This window comes from Myotis lucifugus, unplaced genomic scaffold (genome assembly GCF_000147115.1).
Source record: "Myotis lucifugus unplaced genomic scaffold, Myoluc2.0 scaffold_13, whole genome shotgun sequence".
In the NCBI taxonomy this organism is placed as follows: Eukaryota; Metazoa; Chordata; class Mammalia; order Chiroptera; family Vespertilionidae; genus Myotis; species Myotis lucifugus.
The window spans coordinates 3,417,019-3,442,287 of NW_005871061.1; the positions used below are offsets into that span (position 1 = coordinate 3,417,019).

Here is a 25,269-nt window from a genome sequence, read left to right on the forward strand (position 1 = left end):
GCAGAAAAAGTAAGAAATTATACTTTCAGATTATTTTGGAGTAAAGTTGAATCGATATTTTCTAACCATAAAAAACTTAATGATGATGCCCTTGCTGGTTTGGCTCAGTGGATAGAGCATCAGCCTGCAGACGGAAGGATCCCGGGTTTGATGCTGGTCAAGGGCACATGCCCAGGTTGCAGGCTAGATTCCCAGTGCGGGGTATGCAGGAGGCAGCTGATCAATGATTTTCATCATTGATGTCTCTCTCTCTCTCTCTCTCTCTCTCTCTCTCTCTCTCCTCTCCTCTCCTCTCCTCTCCTCTCCTCACTTCTCTTCTCCTCTCCTCTCCTCTCCTTTCCTCTCTGAAATCCATAAAAATATATTCTGAAAAAGCAATAACGTATGCTTGGATAAATTTTTTAAATGCTTTGTGTATACTTACTCTGTAATTTAGTGCTTTTGTTACCCTTCTCACTTCCACTTACTCCAGATATATGATTCCCAAGGTAAATGATCAAACTTCCCTGAAAAGGATTAGTCAAAATAGTTTCTAAAATATGCTAGGAACAAATGTGTAAAAGAAAGCAATGGCAATATTTTTACTGCTTTTGATAAGCACTGTTATTTCATTGGGTGGTCAACTAAAAATGTTAGCTTTTTTAAAAAATAATTTTTTATTGATTTCAGAGAGGAAGGAAGAGGGAGAGAGAGATAGAAACATCAATGATGAGAGAGAATCATTGATTGGCTGCCTCCTGCATGCCCCACACTGGGGAATGAGCCCACAGTCCAGGCATATGCCCCAACCAGGAACTGAACCATGACCTCCTGGTCCATAGGTTGATGCTCAACCACTGAACCATGCCGACTGGGCCAGCTTTATTCATCTGGACACTCTCTCCCCATCCAAATGCATGCACACACACACACACACACACACAACACACACACATGCATGCACATACATATGTACACATAATCTTATGACCAAATGATTCTACTTCTGGGTATATATCCAAAGGAACCCAAAACACTAATTCAAAAGATATATATGCATCCCTATGTTCATTGAAGTGCTATTTACAATAGCCAAGCTATGGAAGCAACCCAAATGTCCATCAATAGACAAGTAGATAAAAAAAGCTGTGGTACATATATACAATGGAATATTTCTTGGCCATTAAAAAGAACAAAATCTTACCTTTTGCAACAGCCTGTAAGGACCTAAAAGTTATTATGCTAAGTAAAATAAGTCAGTCAGAGAAAGATAAATGAGACATGATTTCACTTATATGTGGAATCTAAAGAACAAACAAAACTGAAGCAGATTAATAGGTATAGAGAACAGACTGATGGTTGCCAGAGGGAAGATGGGTTTGGGAGACTGGGTGAAAAAAGGTGAAGAAATTGAGAAATACAGATTGGAAATTAAAAATAGTCATGAGGATATAAAATACAGAATAAGAAATATTATAATAACTATGTATGGTGCCCATTGGGTACTGGAAATATCAGAGGGAACACTTTGCAAAGTATATGATTGGCTAACTACTATATTGTACAAGTGAAACTAATACAAAATAATATCAAATGTAAACTGTAAGTTAAAATTTTAATAAACTTTTTAAATTGATTTTTATTGATTTCAGAAAGGAAGGGAGAGGGAGAAAGAGATAGAAACATCAATGATGAGAGACAATCATTGATAGGCTGCCTCCTGCATGCCCTACACTGGGAATCAAGCCTGCAACCCGGGCATGTGCCCTGACCAGGAATTAAACCATGACCTCCAGGATCATTGGTCGATGCTCAACCACTGAGCCACGCCAGCAGGGCAATAAAATTTTTTTTTAATTAAGAGAGAAAACACTACAAAAAGTCAGGCTAGAAGATGGCTGGCTTTATTTGCATATGTTTACAGAAGTGACTCATCAGAACCCATTTAGTTGCAAGTGACAAGAATCAACTCAAATTAGGTTAAATCAAAGCTGAGAATATAATTAGCTCATACATCTTAGAAGAATGCTGGATAAATGTTTTAAATGATGGAGAAATCACAGAAATGAGGGCTCTAGGACCTAGGAACAGAGTCAAAGGAGATATCTATATATAGTTTTCTTCTATTAGCTGGGCAATTTTCATTTTGAAATATGTAACAGTGGTCAATACAAAAACACTGTGACACTGCCTTACAACTCCTTGGAATATTTAAAGTGCTGACTGGTGATTCTTGAAGTATGTGTAGGCTAAATCTATAAGAGGAAGCAAAAAAAGAAAAACACTCTAAACAGAATAATTTCTCAGTGAGCCAGAAAAACAGTGATATGACCCAGAAAATACTGAGTTGATTACAGAACTTAAAACAATATCTAGCACTTAGTGAGTGTTCAAGAGTATTATTTTTAAAATGTGAAATAAAATAGAATCACTTATTTTTAGGAGCTTTACAATGGAACTGGGAGGCCATTAAGGTTATGGGTCATATGCACGTCCTCATCAAACAGAACTTGAACTTCTTAACTGGGCCACAGCATAAATATTCTGAGACTACAGCAAGAACACCTGCAACTTGTTAAAGTGATGGACTTTTTCTTAGTGTTACCTTAGCAATCAATTGTTTTTGGCCAAGGTTAACTTTCTGCCAATAACACCAATTAAAAATCTTTGTGACTGATTATGCAAACTTCTCCATTTTGTCTTTTAAAAACCCCTGACTTTTGTTCTCTAGCAGGACACTATCTGAGTTGCTACTTGAATCTGTGTTACCCAAATTGAAATTCTTAGATCCCCAAATAAATGATTTTCTTTTTATTTGTTTGATTATTGCCTCCCGACAAAGTCAACATGACTTTGGGATCTGAGACAATCTCACTGTTGTAAGACTGGCATCTCCTGGAATTGGATGTGATGCCCACACAAGTCTTCTTTTGCTCACTGCTTCCATGAGTCATTGTGCTCCTTAGCTATGAGTCTTCTCAGGCTCTAACCAGTGTCCCTTCAGTTATGGTCCTCGCCTTTCTTTGGGATCAGGTGAATGATTGCCCTGGGAGATCACTGTCTCATTGAGCCAGTTTGCAGTTACACCATTGGGAGGGTTTCCCTGCTAATGAGTGTTCTGATTTCTTTGTGCACTCCATTAACTCTGGGATTGTCTTTATCTAAGTCCCCATGAAAGGATTATCATCTACTGGGAACTCTAGATGGTTTTATATTTATAAACAATGGTCCTTCATCTTGAAAATCTCTATCTCAATGGACATATAACACTAAAGATGATTTCAGATTAGAGTGGCCCCTGGGAGACTCTTTTGAAGTCCCAAAACTTCTTTTCCTACATAATAAACTTGAAAGCCTTAGAATTAAATGAATTGAATACGATTTTTAAAACAATGGAATTCGTTCTTTAATTGATATGCTGAAGCATCTAAAACACAAAATGACTTCAAAAATATTTCTATGTCTTTACATCATGCAAATAAATATCTTCAGTTAAAAAATAAACTTTGGCTATTACTTTGTATTTTGTACCTGAGATAGGCTAAAATTTGTGACATAAAAGCTAGCTTAGTCCTGGACAAATGGCTCAGGTGTGTGTTGTTCCACACATCAAAAGGTTGAGGGTTCAATTCCTAGTCAGGGTACATGTTTCAGTTTCATCCTAGGGCCTGTACAGGAGGCAACAGATCAATGTTTCTCTCTCACATTGATGTATCTCTCTCTCTCTCTTTCTCTCTCCCTATCTCCCTCTCAAAGCAGTAAAACATATCCTCAGGTGAGGATTTTTTAAAAAAGAAAAAAAAACTAATTTAAGTTTGTTGGTTTAATAAAAGCAGGCATGTTTTCAAAATTTGTCAACAAGAAGAATAACTAAAGATGATAGCTAACTATTTAATGTCTAATCCAAGCATAATTGTCAAAAACAAGTAATTTTAAAAATTTTAGGTCCATTAATAAACATGTTTTATGCCATATTACAATATATAGTTTTATTATAAGGAAGAATATACTTCTAAAGTTTTGAAATGTATTTCTAAGTTTGCTAACTTACTGCAGAAAGCTATATAATAGATAGTTTACAATTGCTTGCTTTCTAATTTATACTGGAAAGTAAATATTTCAAATAGTGTGAAGGTTGAAAAAAGGAGCTGGAAATACAGAATGAACTAAAGAGAAACTTCCAAAACACTTATACTAATGAGAGTAAATTAACTCTGCACACACTATATACACTGTTGAGAAAATGCAAGCAAAACAGCAAGCACCCTTTAGAAGATGCAAAGCAATGAAACGCCCATGAGAGCTTTCTCCTACTATAAAAGTGTTTGCTGTATCTTCTTATTCTTCAAACTATAGTCACAGACCATTGGTGAATTATGATTAACATTTATTTAAATAAAAATATACTTGGTACCTACATTTATCAATACAAATATATAGATGATATATCTTTAATTTTATAATTCATAGATAAGTTTATTATATTTATTATATTTAAATAAAATAGAAATTTTATAAAATACAAATAGAATGTGTGCATAGCATATGCTAAAAATAAAAAACACAAGTCAGTTTATTAAACTTTTTTTCATTTCCTTATATGATTTAATATATGTAGGTATGTGCTAGGCCAGTGATGGCAAACCTTTTGAGCTCGGCGTGTCAGCATTTTGAAAAACCCTAACTTAACTCTGGTGCCATGTCACATATAGAAATGTTTTGACATCTGCAACCATAGTAAAACAAAGACTTATATTTTTGATATTTATTTTATATATTTCAATGCCATTTAACAAAGAAAAATCAACCAAAAAAATGAGTTCGCGTGTCATAGGTTCGCCATCACTGTGCTAGGCCATAATATACATTGTATTTCTTGCTGTGAAATGATCCAACATGTTTGAAGGCCATTGCTCTTATACCACAGTGAGTTGATTGAACAAAGGTTCTATACAGCCAGCTGAAAAGACCAATACAAGAAAAATCACCCTTTCTGCCCTACACACACATAGTGATGACTCCCTAAGGCCAGACTGCATTGACTCTTTGATAGACTTGTACAGTACTTGTTTTCTTATCTTTTCAGATTCACAACCAGGAAACAATCTTTAAAAAAAAATTCCAATTTCTGGTAACTATTTGCAAGACTGAGAATACTGGTGGTAACTTCCAAAATATTTACAGCCTTACCATCAGTTTAGAAGTTATTATCCTGTCTTTTACATCTTTATTCTGACTTTTCATCTTTGGAGTAACCCTCTTTAACAATAATGTGGGGATTCCATTTCCCCTGCCATTTTTATCCTTCCCAATATGGCAGAGCAATATTAAGATGAAACTGTAAACGTGAGTGAATCTCATACCATAATTTCTAAAAAATGTATATGGATTACTGTAACCATATTATATACAAATGGTTTATATTCATTTAATGTAATTCCCAGATAGTTATGCTATCCTCCAAGAGTAAATCTGTAATTATTCTGTAACAACTACCATGCATCATTTGTTTCTATGTAAACTTTGTAGCTTTTGAAATTGAAAAAAATAATTTAATCCTCACATAAAATTATTGCCAGAATTAGAGGGAAATAAAAATAAGGTAAAACTGAAAACAATACTAAAATTGAATTTTAATGTATAGTCAAGCTGGACTAAATTGAAATGAATTTAATTAAATTTTAATATTAAAAGTACGCTGATGCAAAATTAGAATTCATGTTTTGTTTTTGTTAAAAGGACACAGTTTCAGAGAGAAAAATGGCAGCCAAATAGGCAGCAGTGTTGTACCCCTCCTCCTACGGCCAGGCCAAGAGAGGAACAAAATTGGAGAACATCCACCCTGAATTAACAAATTAGACACAGCTGAGGAGATCGTTTTCAATAAGGAAGGGCAGAGGATGCCTAGAGAACTACGTTTGCCAGCCATAACCCACATGGAACCACCACCTTGCCCCAGCAGTGAGTGGCACAGTACCTCCCAACAGGCTCCAAGATGTCTGCAGGGAACCTGTGCCCCCAGAGTAAGCTCCCTCACCAGGCCTCCTCACCAGCCCACTGGGACCCAGAGTCCTAGGATCCGGCTTTAAAACACCATAGTGAGTGGAATCCAGGGGGAACCCTGTGCCCCACCCACACCCCGGACCCCAGAACCATGCTTCTAGCCTGACCGAAAGCCACCTAGCACTCACTCCATCCCCAACCAGGACCTGCTGCCAGGGTGACCCGGAGCAACCCAGAGCAAACCACAGGGGAGCTCTGACTGTGTGACCCAGAGTAACCTGTGACCGCTCCACCCTGGGCCCCTAGGACAGTCCCGCTGGGGAATCTGGAGCAACCCAACATGCACCACACTCCGGGTGACAGGGGAGCGTGGACTGAGCGACCCAGGGCAACCCGCCCCTACTCCACACAGAAGAGGGGTGAACTGGAGTGAACCAGCGAACGTCTCACTCCGGGCTACAAGAAAGTGGGACAGTGTGACCCAGAGGAACCTGCGCCAACTCCACCCCAAGCCCAGGGTCCTGCTGCTGGGCAACCTGAAGTAACCCAGTGGGTGCCCCTGACACAGGCCACAGGGGAGCTCGAAACTGAGCCATCCAGGGCAACCCGCCCCCATTCCATACTGAGGAGAGGCAAACTAGAGCAAACAAGCACATTTCTCACTCCGGGCTACAAGAAAGCAGGGATTGTGCAACCCAGAGCAACTCGCACCCGCTTCTTGCCGGCCCCTGGGAGAGTCCTGCAGGGGCTGCCCAGAGCAACCCAGCACATGCCTCACTCCAGGCCATAGGAAAGTGCTTCCAGGGCAACCCGGAGCAAGCAGGTGTGCCCAGCCAGGGGCCACAGGACCACACTGCAAGTGCGCTGCCAGAGGGACCTAGGGTTCCACCCTGCCACAAGTGCCGGGCTGCACAGCAAATTGCATGCCAGAATGCTCTGGGTCCTCAAAGGGAGTCACACATCAGAGGAACTATGCATGAGCTCCCACCACCCTGAGCATCTGAAGCAGACAACTGAGGGACCAGATCAGAGGGAAAAGGGAATACAACTCAGAGCAGAGACAATAAAGGTGTGAGACTCAAGGCAGACCCAGCCTCTGGGCTAAGGATTTCTGGACCATTGCCCTAATAAGGTCTTCAACCTCTCAAACCCCAAACAGGGTGTCCAGGGCAAGAAAGAGGCAGTAAAAATGGGGAGACAAAGAAACAACCACCAAAGGAAAGAAAACAAGGAAAAACCAGAAAAGGAACTAAATAAAATGGAGGAATGCAATGTCAGAAAAAGAATTCAGAATAAGGGTAATATAATTCATAAACAAGATGAATGAGAAAATCAACAACTTATGTAAGAATCAAGAGTAAATAAAAAAATATATATAGCTACAATAAAAAACACAATGGAAGGTTTCAATAGTAGACTTTAAGAAGCAGAGGACTGAATTAGTGAGTTAGAAATTAGGGCAGTGAAACACACCCAATCTGAACAGCTATTAGAGAAAAAAATTAGTAAGCAAGAGAGCCGAAGGAATCTTTGGGACAACATGAAACAAAGTAACATATGTATAATAGGAGTGCCAGAAGGACAAGAAGAGGAACAAGGATTAGAAATCCTATTTGATGAAATAATGACAGAAAACTTCCCTGAATTGGGGAAGAAAAAAGTCACACAAGCACAAAGAGTCCTAAACAAGATGAACCCAAAAAGACCCACACCAAAATGCATTGTAATTCCATTGGCAAATGTTAATGACAAAGAGAGAATCTTAAAGGCTGCAAGAGAGAGACAGAGAGTTACCTACAAAGGATCTCCCATTAGATTAGCAAATGATTTTGCAACAGAAACACATCGGGGCAGAAAGGAATGGAATGAAGTATACAAAGTGATGCAAAGCAAGGGACTGAATCCAAGAATACTCTATCCAGCTAGGCTATCATGTAAAATTGAAGGGACAAACAGGAGCTTCACAGACAAAAAAAAAAAAGGCTAAGGGAGTTTATAACTACCAAGCCAGCAAAGAAAAAAAAAACGTGAAAGGGACTGTTGTACAAAGAAGAAATAGAAAGGAAAGAAGAAACATAAGCATAAAGAATAGAAATAGCTACAAACAAGTACCTCTCAATAATAACTTTAAACATAAATGGACTAAATGCACCAATCAAAAGACATCGAGTGGCTGAATGGATAAAAAAACATGACCCATATATATGCTGTCTACAAGGGACCCACCTCAGACAAGGGACTCACACAAACTGAAAGTGAAGGGATGGAAAAAAATAACTTTCAGGCAAATGGAAAAGAAAAACTAGGGTAGCAATACTTATATCTGACAAAATAGACCTCAAAGTGAAGGCCATAACAAGAGAAAAAAAGGCCACTTCATAATACTAAAGGGATCGATACAACAAGAGGATATAACTCTGGTAAACATATATGCACCAATGCAGGAGCAGCAAATACTACATAAAAAAACTTCTGGAAGATATCAAGGGAGAGATGGACAGTAATAAGATCATAGTCAGGGACTTTAATGCCCCACTGACATAACTGGACAAATCCTCTGGACAAAATTCAGCAAAGAACCAATCCTAAATGACTCACTAGATCAGTTGGACTTAATTGACATCTTCAGAACATTTCACCCCAAAGCCACAGAATATACATTCTTCTCAAGTGCACATGGGACATTTTCAAAGATAGACCACATATTGGGACTCAGGCAAAGTCTCTTCAAATTCAAGAAGATTAAAATAATATCAAGCATCTTCTCAGATCACAATAGCATAATACTAGAAATCAACTACAATAAAAACAATAAAATAAGTCAAACACTTGGAGGCTAAATAACATGTTATTAAACTATGATTGGGTTACCAAAGAAATTAAAAGGAGAAATTAAAAAAAAACAACACATTCTGGAACCAAATGACAATGAAAACACAACAATCCAAAATCTATGGGACACAGTGAAAGCAATTCTGAGAGGGAAGTTCATAGCATTACCAGCCTACCTCAAAAAAAATAAAAATAAAAAGAAAGAAAGAAAGAAAGAAAGAAAGAAAGAAAGAAAGAAAGAAAGGTAATAAATAATCTAACTCTACAACTTAAAGAATTAGAAAGAGAGCAACAAGAAAAGACCAGAGTGAGCAGAGGAAGGAGATAATAAAGATCAGAGCAGAAATTTTGACATAGAGACCAAAAACACAATACAAAAGATCAATGAAACCAAGAGCTTGTTCTTTGAAAGAATAAAAAAGATTGATGAACTTCTATCCAGGCTCACCAAGAATCAAATAGAGAGGACACAAATAAACAAAATCAGATATGAAAGAGGCAAAATAACAACAGACCCCACAGAAATACAAAGGATTGTAAAAAAGAAATACTATGAACAACTCTATTCCAACAAACTGGTCAACCTAGAAGAAATGGACATATTCCTAGAACAATACAACATTCCAAAACTCAATCAGGAAGAATCTAAAAATCTCAATAGGTTGATAACTATGGAGTAAATTGAAGCAGTTATCAAAAAACTTCCAGCAAACAATAGCCCTGGGCCAGATGGCTTCACAGGGGAGTTTTGCCGAACATTCAAAGAAGAACTAAAATCTATCCTCCACAGATTATTCCAAAAAATTCAAGAGGAAGGCACACTTTCAAGCTCTTTCTGTGAATCCAGCATTACCCTAACCCCAAAACCAGATAAAGACACTACAAAGAAAGAGAATCACAGGCCAATATCCCTCATGAACATAGATGCCAAAATCCTCAACAAAATTCTAGCAAATCAGATCCAGCATTACATTAGAAAGATCATACACCATGATCAAGAGGGATTTATTCCATGGATGAAAGGATGGTACAATATCTACAAATCAATAAATGTGGTACATCACATAAACAAATTGAGTGACAGAAATCACATAATCATATCAATTGATGCAGAAAAGGCATTTGACAAAATCGAACACCCTTTCTTGATAAAAATTCGCAGCAAAATGGGAATAGAGGGATCATACCTCAACATAATAAAAGACTAATATGACAAACCTACAGCCAACATCATACTTAATGGGCAAAAATTAAAACCATTTCACCAAAGAACACGATCAAGACAGGGATGCCCACCCTCACCACTTATGTTCAACATAGTACTTGAAGTACTACCCATAGTGATTAGACAAGAAGAAGAAATAAAAGGAATCCAAATTGGAAAAGAAGTAAAACTTATTATTCACAGATGACATGATATTGTACATAGAAAACTCTACAGATTCCATCAGAAAACTACTAGATTTAATAAATGAATTTGGCAATGTAGCAGTATACAAAATTAACACCCAGAAGTCTATGGCTTGTTTATACACCAATAAAGAACTCACAGAAAAACAAAGAACAAAAACAACAACAACAACAAAAACAATCCCATTTATCATTGCACCAAAAAAATTAAGATACCTAGGAATAAACTTAACTAAGGAGTTAAAAGACCTGTACTTAGAAAACTACAGGACTTTGAAAAAAAGAGATAGAGATAGATATAAATAAATGGAAGAATATACCGTGTTCATGGATTGGTAGAATCAACATTATTAAAATGTCCATGCTACACAAAGCAATTTATAGATTCAATACAATTCCCATTTAAAATACCAATGGCATATTTCACAGACCTAGAACAAATGCTTCAAAAATTCATATGGAATAAAAGGAGCCCTGAAGAGCCACAGCAATCTTGAGAAAGAACAACAAAGTTGGATGGATCACAATACCAGATATCAAGCTATATTACCAAGCCACTGTTCTCAAAATGGCCTTGTGCTGGCACAAGAACACACATATATACTAATGAGACAGAACAGAGAACCCAGATATCAACACAAGCCATTATGCTCAATTAATATTTGACAAAGGAGGCAAGATCATACAATAGAGTCAAGACAGTCTCTTCAATAAATGGTGTTGGGAAAATTGGACAGATACATGCAAAAAAATGAAACTAGACCACCAACTTACACCATACACAAAAATAAACTCAAAATGGATAAAGGACTTAAATGTAAGACAGGAATCCATAAAAATCTCAGCAGAATCCATAGGCAGCAAAATATCAGACACATTTAGTAGCAATATCTTTACTGATACAGCTCCTAGGGCAATGGAAACTAAGGAGAAAATAAACAAATGGGACTATATCAAAATAAAAAACTTCTGCACAGCAAAAGAAACCATCAACAAAACAATAAGAAAGCCCACTGGATGGGAGAACATATTTGTCAAAGTTATCTCTGATAAAAGCCTAATCTCCAAAATTAATAGGGAACTCATGCATCTTAACAAAAGGAAGATAAACAATCCAATCAAAAAATAGGCAAAGGACTTAAATACTTTTCAAAAGTGGACATACAACAGGCCAAGAGACATGAAAACATGCTCAAAGTCACTAATTATCAGAGAGATTCGAATCAAAACAACAATGAGGTATCATCTCACACCTGTCAGAATGGCTATCATCAATAAATCAACAAATGACAAGTGCTGGCGAGGATGTGGAGAAAAAGGAACCCTCATGCACTACTGGTGGGAATACAGACTGTGCACCCACTGTGGAAAACAGTATGGAGTTTCCTCAAAAAATTAGAAATGGAATTGCCATTTGATCCAGTAATACCACTTCTAGGAATATATCTCAAGAAAAGAGAAACACCAATCAGAAAGGATATATGCACCCCTATGTTCATAGCAGCACAATTAATAGTAGCTAAAATTTGGAAACAGCCTAAGTGCCCATCATCAGATGAGTGCATTAAAAAATAATGGTACATCTACACAATGGGATACTACACTGCTATAAAAAAGAAGGAATTCTTACCATTCACAACAGCATGGATGGACATGGAAAGCATTATGCTAAGCAAAATAAGCCAGTCGGAGAAAGATAAATATCACATGATCTCACTAATTTGTGGCATATAATGAACAACATAAACTGATGAACCAAAATAGATCCAAAGACAGAGAAGCATCGAACAGACCATCAAACCTCAGAGGGAAGGCAGGGGAAGGGGTGGGTAAGAGATCAACCAAAGGACTTGTATGCATGCGTATAAGCATAACCAATGGACCCAGACACTAGGGGAATGAAGGCATGTGAGGGGGTGGAGGAGTGGCCGGGGAGAGGCCAATGAGGTAAAAAGGAGACATTTGTAATACTAAAAGTAATACTTTAAATAATAAGGAATTAAAAATAAATTTTAAAAAAGACACAGTTTCAAAGCTTTGAATGCACTCTGCCTAATTAAAAAAAAAAGATTCGTGTTCTGTCTTTATCAGGTCTTTGATTGCTTAGAATAGTTGAGTCTTCTTGTTATTAAAAAAGCTAAGGCTTTTTGCATCTTTGGAAACTCTATACATGCCACTGATATTTTTAAATCACTTTTGCTAATTATTATCTGTGATCCTATATAGTCAAGGGTCCAAATCCTTTCATTTTTTTTTACAAACTTCCCCAAAATCAAAATAAAGTTTTTTTTAACTTCAAACTAACTATAGTTTGTGTGTGTGTGTGTGTGTGTGTTTTGTTTGTTTGATGCTTTGCAAAAATGTTTCTACAAAAATGTTTCATCAAGAACTTTCATGGAATAGATCCTGATAAATACTCTAGCATGTAGGTTTCTGATAACATTAATAACATAACACTAAACTGGGTAACTATAAATCTAGAACTTTAATGTAAAACTTATTGATTTATAAAGCTGCTAACTCAAGGTCAAGATGAGCAAGAACTAATTAGAGGGGACTAAATGAACTAATGAGCATGATTATAATTTTTATGAGTTCTTAAGCTTGTTCTCTAATATTTTACTTTTCCCGATTTAAGGGAACTTTTTCTCTTAAGCTTCTATAACTTACATAATTTGATAAAATATATTTTTGTAAACAAAGATAAAACATTTACCTTTTTCTCTCTATCTGATTCCTCCAGAATTTAGAAATGCTTATTAAATCTTATTTTCATAACAATATATGTATTTGCATATGTAAAATAAAGAATCCATTCTCTTTATAACATAAAACATATTAGCTCTATTACCAAATTTTATATTCTTAATGTCCATGAGATTTTTGGAAAATTATTATTGTTAATTGTCTTCTTATGCTCATCTCCTTGCTAAAGAAGGTCCACTTAATTAGCTGGTAGCTTTGGATTTTCCCTTAGTGACTTCCTTTATTATGTCTTAAATGGTGACTAGACAGTACTTTGTTAGAATCTGTTTAATCCTAGCTGGAGTCTTTACTTCCTTTGAGGGCACTTCTGTTGGCAAATGGAAAGATAATTTTCTAGTGAACTATTATTCCCTAACCATGGCTGCATTAGCAAACTCCACTGATTGAGCCTTGGCTTAACAACGCTGATCCTTGGATTCCTTAGCAAGGGTTATATTGGATAATCAAATAGCGTTCAATTATCTTCTTGCAGAACAGGGCCGCATCTGTACCATAGTCAACACCTTGTGCTGTTCCTGGATCAATACTTCTAGCGAAGTTGAATTAGAACTTGAGAAAATTAGAAAAATAGCACAGGACCTCTCTGGTCCAATGTCTTTCAGTAACAACCTCTGGTTTCCTGCCAATGTTTTTAGCTGGCTTCCTTCAGGTATAAGCGCTTGGTTAAGATCAAGATTGTAAATATTATCAATGATTGTTATTGAAATTTTGCTGTGTGTGCTTGTATTTCAACTTTTTATGCTACTGCTAATGCAGATATGTTACAGAAAATCAAGCACCAATATGGTCACTCAATGGATTGAAATGATAAAAAGAACCTATTCATCTGAAACTATAGGTAACTTGATAAAATCCACAAACAAGGAAAATGTCTAACAGTCATTTTCTGACTACTTCCTTGTTACTCAAATGTGGCTTACTTAGGACATTGAGTTACATTTGATAACTTATATCATTTTTTCCTCAGCACATCCAAATAAATAAGAAAGTCCCATTTTACAGCTGAGCAAATTAGAGTGCCTAACAACACTTACAAAGTCTCAGAATTTATAAATAAACTAGAGGCCCAATGCACGGATTCATGTGTTAGTGGGGTCCCTTGGCTTGGCCTGCAGGGATTGGGCTAAAACCGGCTCTCTGACATCCCCTGAGGGGTCCCAGATTGCGAGAGGGCACAGGCCAGGCCGAGGGACCCCACTGGTGTACAATCGGGGCCAGGGAGGGACTAAGGGAGGTTGGCCAACTGGGAAGGGACCAGGGAAGGGCTCCAGGGCGTGTCTGGCCTGTCTTGCCCAGTCCCAATCCGCTGTACCCCAGCAGCAAGCTAACCTACCAGTCAGAGCACCTGCCTCCTGGTGGTCAGTATGCATCATAGTGACTGGTCGAATGGTCAAACGAATGGTTGGACACTTAGCATATTAGGCTTTTATTGTATAGGATGATTCATCTGGGATTGGAACCCAGGTAGGTTTTCTCTAAACTCTATTGTATTATATTACTTGTCAAAACAATGCATTAAGGTAAAATTTTTAATTATATAAAATTTTAAGGTAAATGTATTCATATAAATAGGTTTAGAATAGAAACATGGATATTTTAACATGAAAAATATTTTCCTCTTCAATATTGATGCTTATGTAAAGTTTAATGACATACAAATTTAAAGCAAGAGTCAGTATATGTAACCCTATCAGCTGTTTAAGTGTGAGCCATAGGAAGAAATGCATTTTGATGGATTTTGGTATCTTATATTCTATTAGCAATTTTTAAAAAATAATGATGGCCATGACCTATTTCTTAACCCACTAATGGGTTGTGATTCACAGTTTGAAAAATACTCATTTAGACAATAATGAAACAGCCATGCCTACTATTCTGAGCAACTCAACTATTTTGAGCAATCAAAACCCTGATAATGACTTTTTTTAGCTCCTAAGTACAATTGGTTTTTCCAATTATTAAGTTCAACTGAAAGAAAAAGACAAAACAACCTAAAGCTCCTACTCAAGAAGGTTGTAGTCAGGTTTCACTCTTCTTGTCTAGGAGGCAGGCAGTGGCATCCCCTCACAAGTGTTGCTCCCCACTCAACCTTCCGTAGCCAGCTAGGATCCCAGATTTTTTTTCTACTTGCACCTCAACACCTGATCTTAACCAAGTTTCCAATTTCTATCCAGTGGAAATAAAAGTTACAAAATGGGGAAGGGAGGCAGTGCTAGAACATTTGACAAAAATATGTCAAAAACCCTCAGGAAAAAAATGACAATAAATACATTGGCTCCTAAACACAGTTTCAGGCCACTATGACAGCAATAGACTTCATGAATATTATATAATAGCTACCATACGGAATTATAGACATAAATATGAATCAATCTGGTTAGCTTATGTTTTGCTTAATATTTTGATAAACTTGCTATAAATATTCTTTAAACTTTTCATGAAGGCAAAACAAAAACTAGCTGTTATTAAAATTTTTTTATTAAAACTTCCAAATAATAGCCCTGTCCAGGTGGCTCAATTAGTTGGAGCAGCATACTGTACACCAAAAAGGTTACAGGTTTGATTCCCGTTGAGGCACATACCTAGGTTGTGGATTTAGCTCCCGATCAGGGAGTGTAGAGGAGGCAACCAGGCAATCAATGGGTATGTCTCTCTCACATTGATGTTTCTCTCTCTCTCCCTTCCTCTCTCTGTAAAGATCAGTGAAAACATGTCCTCAGGTGAGGATTGAAAAAAGAAAAGAAAATAACTTCCAAATAACAAAATAGCATATACTGAAAAATAAATGGTGACTGGTTCAGTCTAACACATTTTTAAAAAATTTATCTTTATTGTTGAAAGTATTACAGTTGTCCCCCCTTTTTGTCCCCTTTAACCCCCTTCACCCCACATCCCTGAGACCTTCGCCACACTATTGTCTGACTTTTTTTTCCCTACTATTTCAAGTCACTTTGTCATATTCTGGATTTCTTTTTTTTACTAAATGTAAACTGCAACCATTATCCTATATAATAAAAGGCTAATATGCAAATCGACCAAATGTAGAATGACTGGTCACTATGATGCACACTGACCACCAGGGGCCAGGCACTCAAAGCAGGAGCTTCCCCTGATGGTCAGTGTGCTCCCACAGCACACTGAGCACCGCTCAGCCAGAAGCCCTGAGCCAGGCTCACGGCTGGCGAGCGCAGTGGTGTTGGTGGGAGCCTCTCCTGCCTCCAAGGCAGCACTAAGGATGTCCAACTGATGACTTAGGCCCACTCCCACAGGGACATCACCCAAGGGCTCCCAGACTGCAAGAGGGCGCAGGCCAGGCTGAGGGACCCCCACCCCTACGAGTGCAGGAATTTCGTGCACCCGACCTCTAGTTGTGAGATAAATGGAGATACTGGAGATAGTTCTGGTTGGTTGTTTATCCAATAAAGACACTTTTATTGTTCTCCTTCACAACTATATCTTACCAAAATTGCTCTTTAGGGTATAAAATAAAGTATGACTAATGATAAATTATTAATTCTTTATTACTCACTTTATCAATTTTACTGTTTTTTTTAATTATTATTTTATTCTATTTGTAAAATGTGGGTATTATGTTTAAAAATATATTTATAAAAATACTAAACTATTTTAGAGAAAATGATTCTGGAAAACTGTGTCCTGAAAAATAGTACAGAGTAATAATGCTATATTTGCTTTCAACATATAACTGTACTTAATAAAGAGCTGGCATAGACCATGAGAATCATAGAAATAAGAGAACACTGAAGGCTTTCTGTAAGACCATGAATTTATTGCACTGAAAGCTACATACCTGTACACATGGCAAAGATTACTTTCTAGGATATGAAAAGAAAAGGAAGTGAACCTCCACTTCATAAACAGTAAATTTTCCCAAGTGCAATACCAAAAAAAATATTATCAGTCTGTCCTTCCCTAAAATGATTTTTCAAAGAAGAAAAAACAGACAAATAGAGGCTTAACTATAAGAATTTCCTCAAATCTTTATTTGGCCTTGAATTTTTATCTCTCATAAACATCCTCTTCCTGTAGCAAAGTACACACACAAGAAAAAGAAGATTCATTAGCCTCTTAGCCACACAAACCTGACAAAAGTCCCCAAAGAATCCTACATAAAACAAGAGAATAGTTATATAAATCATGCATATGAATAAATGTCTACTCTCATTTCCTATTCCAGGAAGCCTTGTTGACTGAGGTTCCAGATGAAGAAAAGAGGTATAAAAATCCCTTTCCACATGGCAATATCTATTGCTATTAATAGAAAGAGAATTACCAACTCATTTAATGGAGATGATCTAGTTTTATTTGTTAGGGAATACATACTCATTATTTTTACTCAGGGGATATGACACCTTCTGGTGTTGGCAGCTGCCAGATTATGTTAGCACCTGCCTATAGTGGTTAGTGAATTGGAGAAATATTGAGGACTTTATGAACACCTGTGATTGTTATCACTGTCCTTAGACATGTACTCAAAACTTCCTCAAATCCATGGCAAACCAAAGTAAAATGTATTTAGTGACTTGATTGTTGTTATTTTTATTTTATAAATCTGAGTGTTCCTTGCCCTGGCTGGTGTGCTCAGTCATTAGAGTGTTGGCCCACACACCAGAAGGGTCGCTTGTTCAATTCCCAGTCAAGGGAACTCAGGGAGCATGAGGGAGACAACCAGTCGATGTACCTCTCTCACTTTGATGTTTCTCTCTCTCTCTCACCCTTCCCCCTCCCCTCTCCCTCTCCCCCTTCTCCCTCCCCTCTCCCTCTCCCCCTCCCCCTTCCCCTTCCTCTCCCCCTCCCCCTCTCCCTCTCCCTCTCCCTCTCCCTCTCCCTCTCCCTCTCCCTCTCCCTCTCCCTCTCCCTCTCCCTCTCCCTCCCTCTCCCCTGCCTTCCATTCTCACTGAAAAGCAATGGGAAAAAATATCCTTTGGTGAGGATTAACAAAAAAAATAATAAAATAAAAATAAATCTGAATGCTTAGAGGTTCTTTTCTTAGCTCTTGGGGACGATTTTTAAAAAATAAACTTTAGGAGTGGGGGGAAACCCGCGGAGCTGAGGGAGCTTCGGTGCGGGGAGGTGCTGGCCTGTGGAGTACCCCACCACCATCCAGGTCCTGAGAGGCAGTGACCCCGCCTGTCTGCCACCGTTCCCCAGAATGGACCGTGGCGGCCTCCTGCCCTTCCAGCTGTGGTGCCCTCGGCCCTTTGGCACCTACTCACAGAACCAGCCCCGCCCCCCTTCCACAGCCCCCAAGCCCTCAACCTGTTCTGAGTCTGGCAGCAGGACTGAGCCAGACCATGGGCTTGCCCCCTCGGAGAACACACCGCCCGCCTGGGCCATGGACTCCCCTTCCTCCCAGCCCGCCCCTCTCCTCTCAGCAGCCGCTGCTGGTGCGAAGGGTCGAGTCCTGCTGGACACGTGGTATGTTATCAAGCCTGGGAATACAAAGGAGAAGGTGGCCTTCTTTGTGGCCCACCAGCGTGGTGGCGGCAGCCCGGCCAGCGCCATGAAGGTCAAGGGGCACTGGGGCAGTGACAGCTCCAAGGCCAAGCGGAGGAGGCCCTGTGTGGAGCCTACAAAAGCTCCGCTGGACCCCGGGGGCCTCGAGGGGCCCCCTGCTGCTCAGGGGACCCCAGCTGCGGCCAGTGAGGCTGTGGACCTGCTCTCTGTGGCTGAGATGGTGGCCCTGGTGGAAGCACGGGCTGCCCTGGCCCTGCAGAACTAGCCACACCCGGCATCCCAGCCCCTGTGGCCTTTGTGTCGGCAGAGGAGGGTGGTTCTGCCAAGGGGCTGGGGTCTGGTGGCGGGACTGCAGCCGTGTAGCTGGGGCGGTGGCTCATTTCGCGGCCCAGCGGAACAACCCTCCAGCCAAGGCCTCGGCAAGGAGGAGAAGCCTGGGCCAGGCCCTGGGGAGGGACGCGTCGCCTTCCGTATCTCCCATGGCCCAGAGCCCCGTGCACCAGACGGCAGCCTGCCCAACGGGAGTGAGGCCCGCAGGCTGTGCCTTCCCCGGGCAGCCCAGGACCCGGGGCCCAGCCAAGGCCACGACTACCTGTGACCTGTAGCAGCTCCTCAGTCCCTCTCAGGACGCCCTCCCTAGCAACGTGGAGTTCCTTCTGTTCCTTCTGGCCGAGGCAGATGAAGCCAGCGAGGGGGAGGCCCCAGCCCCTGCCGGGCCCGAGGACACTCCCCCGGCACCGCCCCCCTTCCCCCACCCCCACCCCCCTTTCTACCACCCCCTGCCCCGGACTGCAGAGCATGGGCTTCCGCATGGATGTGGTGGTGACAGGCGTGGTGGACGAGTGCATCTTCTTTGGCAAGGATGGTACCAAGAATGGGAAGGAGGAGACAGTGTGCCTGACGGTCAGTCCTAAGGAGCCACCCCCACCTGCCATCTCTTCTTCCTCCAGTCCCAGGGGTCGGACGGGCCTCCCGGACCTCCCTCAGCAGACTCACAGGCCACTGCACCAGGCCCAGATGACAATGAGGGCACAGCAGACACCTCCCTGTGCCGCCTGTCCCGGCACGTGTCACAGGACTTCCTGGAAATCCACTTCAAGATCCAGGGGCTGCTGGAGCCGCGGCAGGACATGCTTCTGCTTCCCGAGCACGTGCTGGTCAAGATCTTCAGCTCCCTGCCCACCCGGGCCCTGGCCGCCCTCAAGAGCACCTGCCACCACTTCAAGGGCCTCATCAAAGCGTTCGGTGTTTGGGCCACAGACTCGCGCTGGAGCTGAGACCCCCTCTATCGCGGTGACCCTTGTAAGCAGTGCCGCAAGGGATACGAGAAGGGCGAGAAGGGCGGTGTGTCACTCTGCCGCTGGCGCCCTAAGCCCTACCACCATGACCTGCCTTAGGGACGCCCCTACTGGATGTGCTGCCACCCAGCGGATCGAGAGCCGCCTGGCTGCCGCCTGGGTCTGCGTGATAACTGGGTGCTGCCCTGCAATGGGCCTGGTGGGGGCAGGGGCCAGGCTGGCCGGGAGGAGAGGAGGTGAAGCCAGGGGACTGGGGGGGGGGGGGAGCCCACCATGCCCGCCCCTCTCCGTGGGTGCTGAGTGCCAGGACTTGGTCACTAGCCCTACCCCAGTCCGGGCAGTGTTCATCCCCCTCCAGACTGAGCTGGGGTTCAGGGGGATGACCTAAGAAAGCACTCTGCTTGACTGACCCCTCTTGGTTTTCTATTCTTCAGACCCAGGGCCAGGGACCCTTGGGGAGGGTGGTTTTTACTAGTGTCAACGTAAAAACACCATTGAAACCTGTAAAGAATTTTTGTGAGTTTATTTGAGCCAAACTGTCGACATATGCCGGGAAGCAGAACCTCAACGAATTGAGATAGTGCTCCGGAGAATGGCAGGGTTACATCCGTATTTATACATGAAATTCATTGGTGACAGATTTAAGGAGGTGGGATTAAGTGAAGAGGGGAAACCTCTGTGATAGGATAAAAAGTAAAATGATGGACACATACTTAGGTGGGTGCAGGAACAATTAACATGATAAATGAAAGAATCTGCGGCATCTGTCCTGGGCCCAGCACACCTGGTTGTGCCCCAGGGATTCCATAAAAAGGGAAGTCACAAGTTACCCAGATATCCCAAGGATATGTTATCTTAGATGCAAAAAGACAGATAGGCTCAGTTACGGTAAAGGTCGACCTTATCAGTGAAGATATCGGCTTAGGACGTAACTGCCCACCATAACTGCTTTTGTTAAGGTTTAATTTCAGACCATCCTTTGTGGTTACTTTAGGTCTGCAAAACTGCCATGCAGGCCTCTCCTGAGCTTGTCAGGTCAGCATGTGGCCCCTTTTCGACCACACTAGCATCTCACGTTTCTTCTCCATTCAGCCCTAGCACCCTTCCTGCCACCCTACACCCCAGGGACCCACCAGCAGGGAGCAGACGGCAGCTAATTTTGATACTACTTAAGGGTTCCCCCATCCTGGCCCCTCTGCTCCCTCCTAGCATCCCCATTCTCTGTCTCTGGAGCTGTGTTCTCTCTCCCAAGAGGCTGCAGCACCCAAGGCTGGTACCTCCCCTAACCTGTGCCAGGGCTTACCTGCTCTTCAGGAATTCAGAGCCTTCGATCACAAATCAAATTGGATATGTTTCATGGCAGCCTGCCATTTCTACATGTTTTCCCCATTAAAACCATAAAAATCAGTTTTCTCCTTAACCTCAAGCTACTAGTCTCTCCGCTTCCCCCAAAGGGGAAGAAAAAAGAAAGTTGAATTATAAAAATTTCCCTCCTCCCATTATTTAAGCCAGTTACCATCACTACAGTTTAAAAAAAAAAATCTGTGAAGCCCTTTGCCTCGCTCTTGACAGCCTGGAGTCAGGGGGCCAGTGGGCAGGGACTGTGGGTCTGAATTTGGTTGTTTTCCTTCTGCTCTGGGTGCTTGTTCAGGCTTTAGGGTCTCCACCCTGAGCCACATATGTTTCTTTAGAAAAAGCCTTTGGTTAACTGAGACCTTGATTTTTTAGGCAATTGGGTCTGGGGTGTTTTTGTTTGTTGTGTCTGGGTTTTGTTTTTTTGTTGTTGTTCTTGTCTTTTCATCCCTGTGGTTCTGGAAGCCTCTGGCGTGTGGCATCTGACCAATTTTGAATTGGTCCTTTCTATAAAGTCCATATTTATAAATAAATAAATAAATAAACTTTATTTTAGAATCGTTGATTTACAAAATTATGAAAAAACACAGAGTTCCTTTATACCTCACACACAGACTCCCCTATTACTAACATCTTACATTAGAATGGTACATTTGTTATAATTAATTAATCAATATGGAACAATTTTATCGATTTAATATCAAGCCTGTGGATGAAAGGGGCCACATGCTAACCTGACAAGTTCTGGGAAGGCCTGTATGTAACCACAAGGATGGTCTGAAATTAAAACTTTAACTAAAAGCAGTTATGGTGGGTAGTCACTTCCTAGGCCGGTATCTTCCCTAACAAGGTCAATCCTTAGCTTAACTGAGCCTATTGTCTTTTTGCAGGTAAGATAACATATCCTTGAAATGTCAGGGTAACTTGAAAAGTCCCTTTTTTTTAACTTCTCAAGGCACAATCAAATGCCCTGGGTGCAGGGCAGATCCCACAAATTCCTTCTTTGTTATTGTTATCATGTTAATTGTTGACTGCTAACTATCCCTTACCCACCTAAGTAAAAGAAGTATGTGTCTATCATTTCACTTTTTATCCAATCCCAGAAATCCCCCTCCCCCCCGCCCCCCACCCCCGCTTTGCTTTCTCCTGCCTCCCTAATCTATCACCAATGGATTTAATGTAACCCATTTACATCTCCTCCTTTGATTGTAATGTATAAAAATAGGAGAAAAACCGCCATTCTCTCGAGCATTATCCCAGTCCATTGAGATTCTGCTTCCCGTCAATTGTTGACAGTTTGGCTCAAATAAATTCTTTACAGGTTTGAATGTTTTTACATTAACAAACCTGTATTTAGATTTTCTGTTTTCATCTACTGTCATTTTCTCTTCAAAGATCCCATCCAGGATACCACATTACAATTAGTTCTCTTGTCGCCTTTGACTACGACAATGCTTCAGATCTTTCTCTCTCTCTCTCTCTCTCTCTCTCTCTCTCTCTCTCTCTCTTTCCTTCCTTTCTTTGTTTTTTCTTTCCTTCATTTCTTTTTCTTTATTTTGCTAACCTTGACAGTTTTGAGAAATACTGGTCAGATATTTTATAGAATGCCCTCCAATTTGGATTTGCCCGATATTTTTATTACTGTTATTGGCCTGGGGTTAGGTGTTTTTTGGTTGGAAGACCACAGAGGTAAAGTGCCATGATCATCGCCTGGCTTAACTAGATCGTCTGGCTTAGCATAGTGTTTCTCTGGTTTCTCCACTATAAAGTTAACCATGCTTCTCTCCCTTTCTATACTGTGTGTAACCTTTGTAAGAAAGTCACTATTAACAGCCCAAATCTAAGGGTGGGGACTTATGCTATGAATCCTTAAAGGTGGAGTATCTACATAAATTATTTAGCATTATTTGGGAGGGAGATTTGTCTATTCTCCCCATTTATTTATTTATTCAATCGTTTATACCATATGAATTCTTGGAGCTTTATTTTAGACTTTGATATATTTTGTTCCTCAAAAATATTTTGAAATTTCACCCATTGGGTGTCCTTTCCATTGGCTCTAGTGTAACTTTCAGTACTCCTCACACCCTTAATGTGGTTTTCTTTTGCTTTTATTCACTTTATGTTATGAGAACTTCCTTAGTTTTTTATACAAAAATATGTTCCACATCATCTATATATGTTCTGCCCCAGTCTTATAATCAACCATTCCGTCAAGAAGACTTTTTGCTGTTATTGGGGAATGGTCTCAGAAATCAAAATTTATGTGTGCCAATTGCTACTGGGTGCTATTGGCTATAGGCCAGAGTAAGGAAATATATGCATGTATTCTAATTATTTTATAGATTATTTTATAAATAATAAACTACTAATTATGTTATATATATTAAACTACTGATGCCTCCATCATAATACTGATTCTAATCTACTACAGTTTGGATCATTTTAGACTATTCTTTTGTTTACCTATAAATTCCCACTCAAACAATGAGAAACCTGACTCCCACCATCAACCATCCATTTACTGACTTGTTAAATTCCAGAATACATGTATTGCAGTATTAGAATTGATAACTCGTGGGAAAACTCTTCATCAAGTAAAGTACAGTTTTATGTGCAGTTCCTTTTGCCTTTAGTCTTACAAACTCCTCTCATTTCCAAAGATACTTACAGGATAGGGCAAAAGTAGGTTTATAGTTGTTCATATGGAAAATAATGCAATAATTAATAAATAATAATACCAGAAAAAGTTCTGTGTTTTTCATACTCACAGTGGAAACCTACTTTTGCCCCACCCTTTAGGTCAGCAATACATTTATTTACCTTCTTCAGGGAGGTTTTAAAATACATTTATAATACATTTAGATTATTTTGCCACTTTTTGCATTCCATTCTGGAATCCATGCATTAAGGATTACACTTTGAACTATAACAATTGATTAGCTTCTGACAAATGCTTAATGTTTTATATACACCATTACAGTATCATACAAAATAGTTTCAGTGTCCTAAAAAACAAAAAAAGTTTCCTGTAACTCACCTTGCGGCAGGATAGTAAGAAGCTAGGAAAATTCCTGAGCAAGTGGAATGGGGAAACTGAAACAATAAAATTAAACAAGGCCAAACAGTTTGGGCAGCTTACAGCCAGCTTGTGAATCGCAAAACTTTATCTTCCCCAACCAAGGACACAGCAAATAGTTTATACCTCTTCTCTCTAACCACAGAATACATAGCTTAAATCACCCTGGCCTGGGAAAATAGGGAACAAAGACCCAATTAATGCCATTTGTGCCAACAAAACCTAAGGACAGATGAAGTCTGGGGGACAAATAACAAAAACCCCAAAAGCATTTGGATGGTATATAGATAGTGACTAAGGCAGGAGGAGGGGAAGGGGAGAAATAGGAAAAAAGGAGGAAGCTTATCTCACCTATTAAACAAAGAAGTCAGCAGTCTTGGGACTTGTCAAGATAAATCACCAGATGTTCTCATAAATTCTGGGAAAAGCCACACAGTGTGAAAGAGGGACTTTGAAATCTAGTCTATCCCTCAGGGCACCTTGGGAACCTATAAGGGGAATATGTATAAAATTCTTGAACCCCCACCAGGCAGTGCACTCAGACTACCTGACTTGCCCACTTGTGCTTTATGCCAAGTGTATTCTTAATAAATTTGCTTACTTTGCTTCAACATTGCTTTCTGTCACTCATGTGAATTCTTTCTAGCAAATTTGACAAGAACCAAGGAGGGAGAGCTGACCTCCCTCTGACTCAGGCAGCTCTCCAGTAACAACCTAATCAACACCCCCATAACCCTAGTGACCAAGGACTTGTTTACCATCTCTATAATTTTGCCTTTTTTAGTATGTCAAAAAACTAGAACCATATATATGTGTAGCTTTTACAGATGGCATATATATATATATATATATGTTTTTATTGATTTCAGAGAGAGGAAGGGATAGGGAGAGAGAGATGGAAACATCAACAATCAAAGAGAATCATAGATTGGCTGCCTCCTTCATGCTCCCTACTGGGGATCCAGACCACAACCTGGGCAAGTGCCCTAACCAGGAATGAACCATGAGCTCCTGGTTCATGGGTCGATGCCACAACCACTGAGTCACACTAGCAGGGCAGATTGGCTTCTT

General features: G+C 40.2%; 1 pseudogene; it reads left to right on the plus strand.

Annotated features, from left to right (window-relative positions):
- The first annotated feature begins 18,163 nt into the window (after window positions 1–18,163).
- Window positions 18,164–20,006, plus strand: LOC102418518 (annotated as a pseudogene).
- Window positions 20,007–25,269: the final 5,263 nt, after the last annotated feature.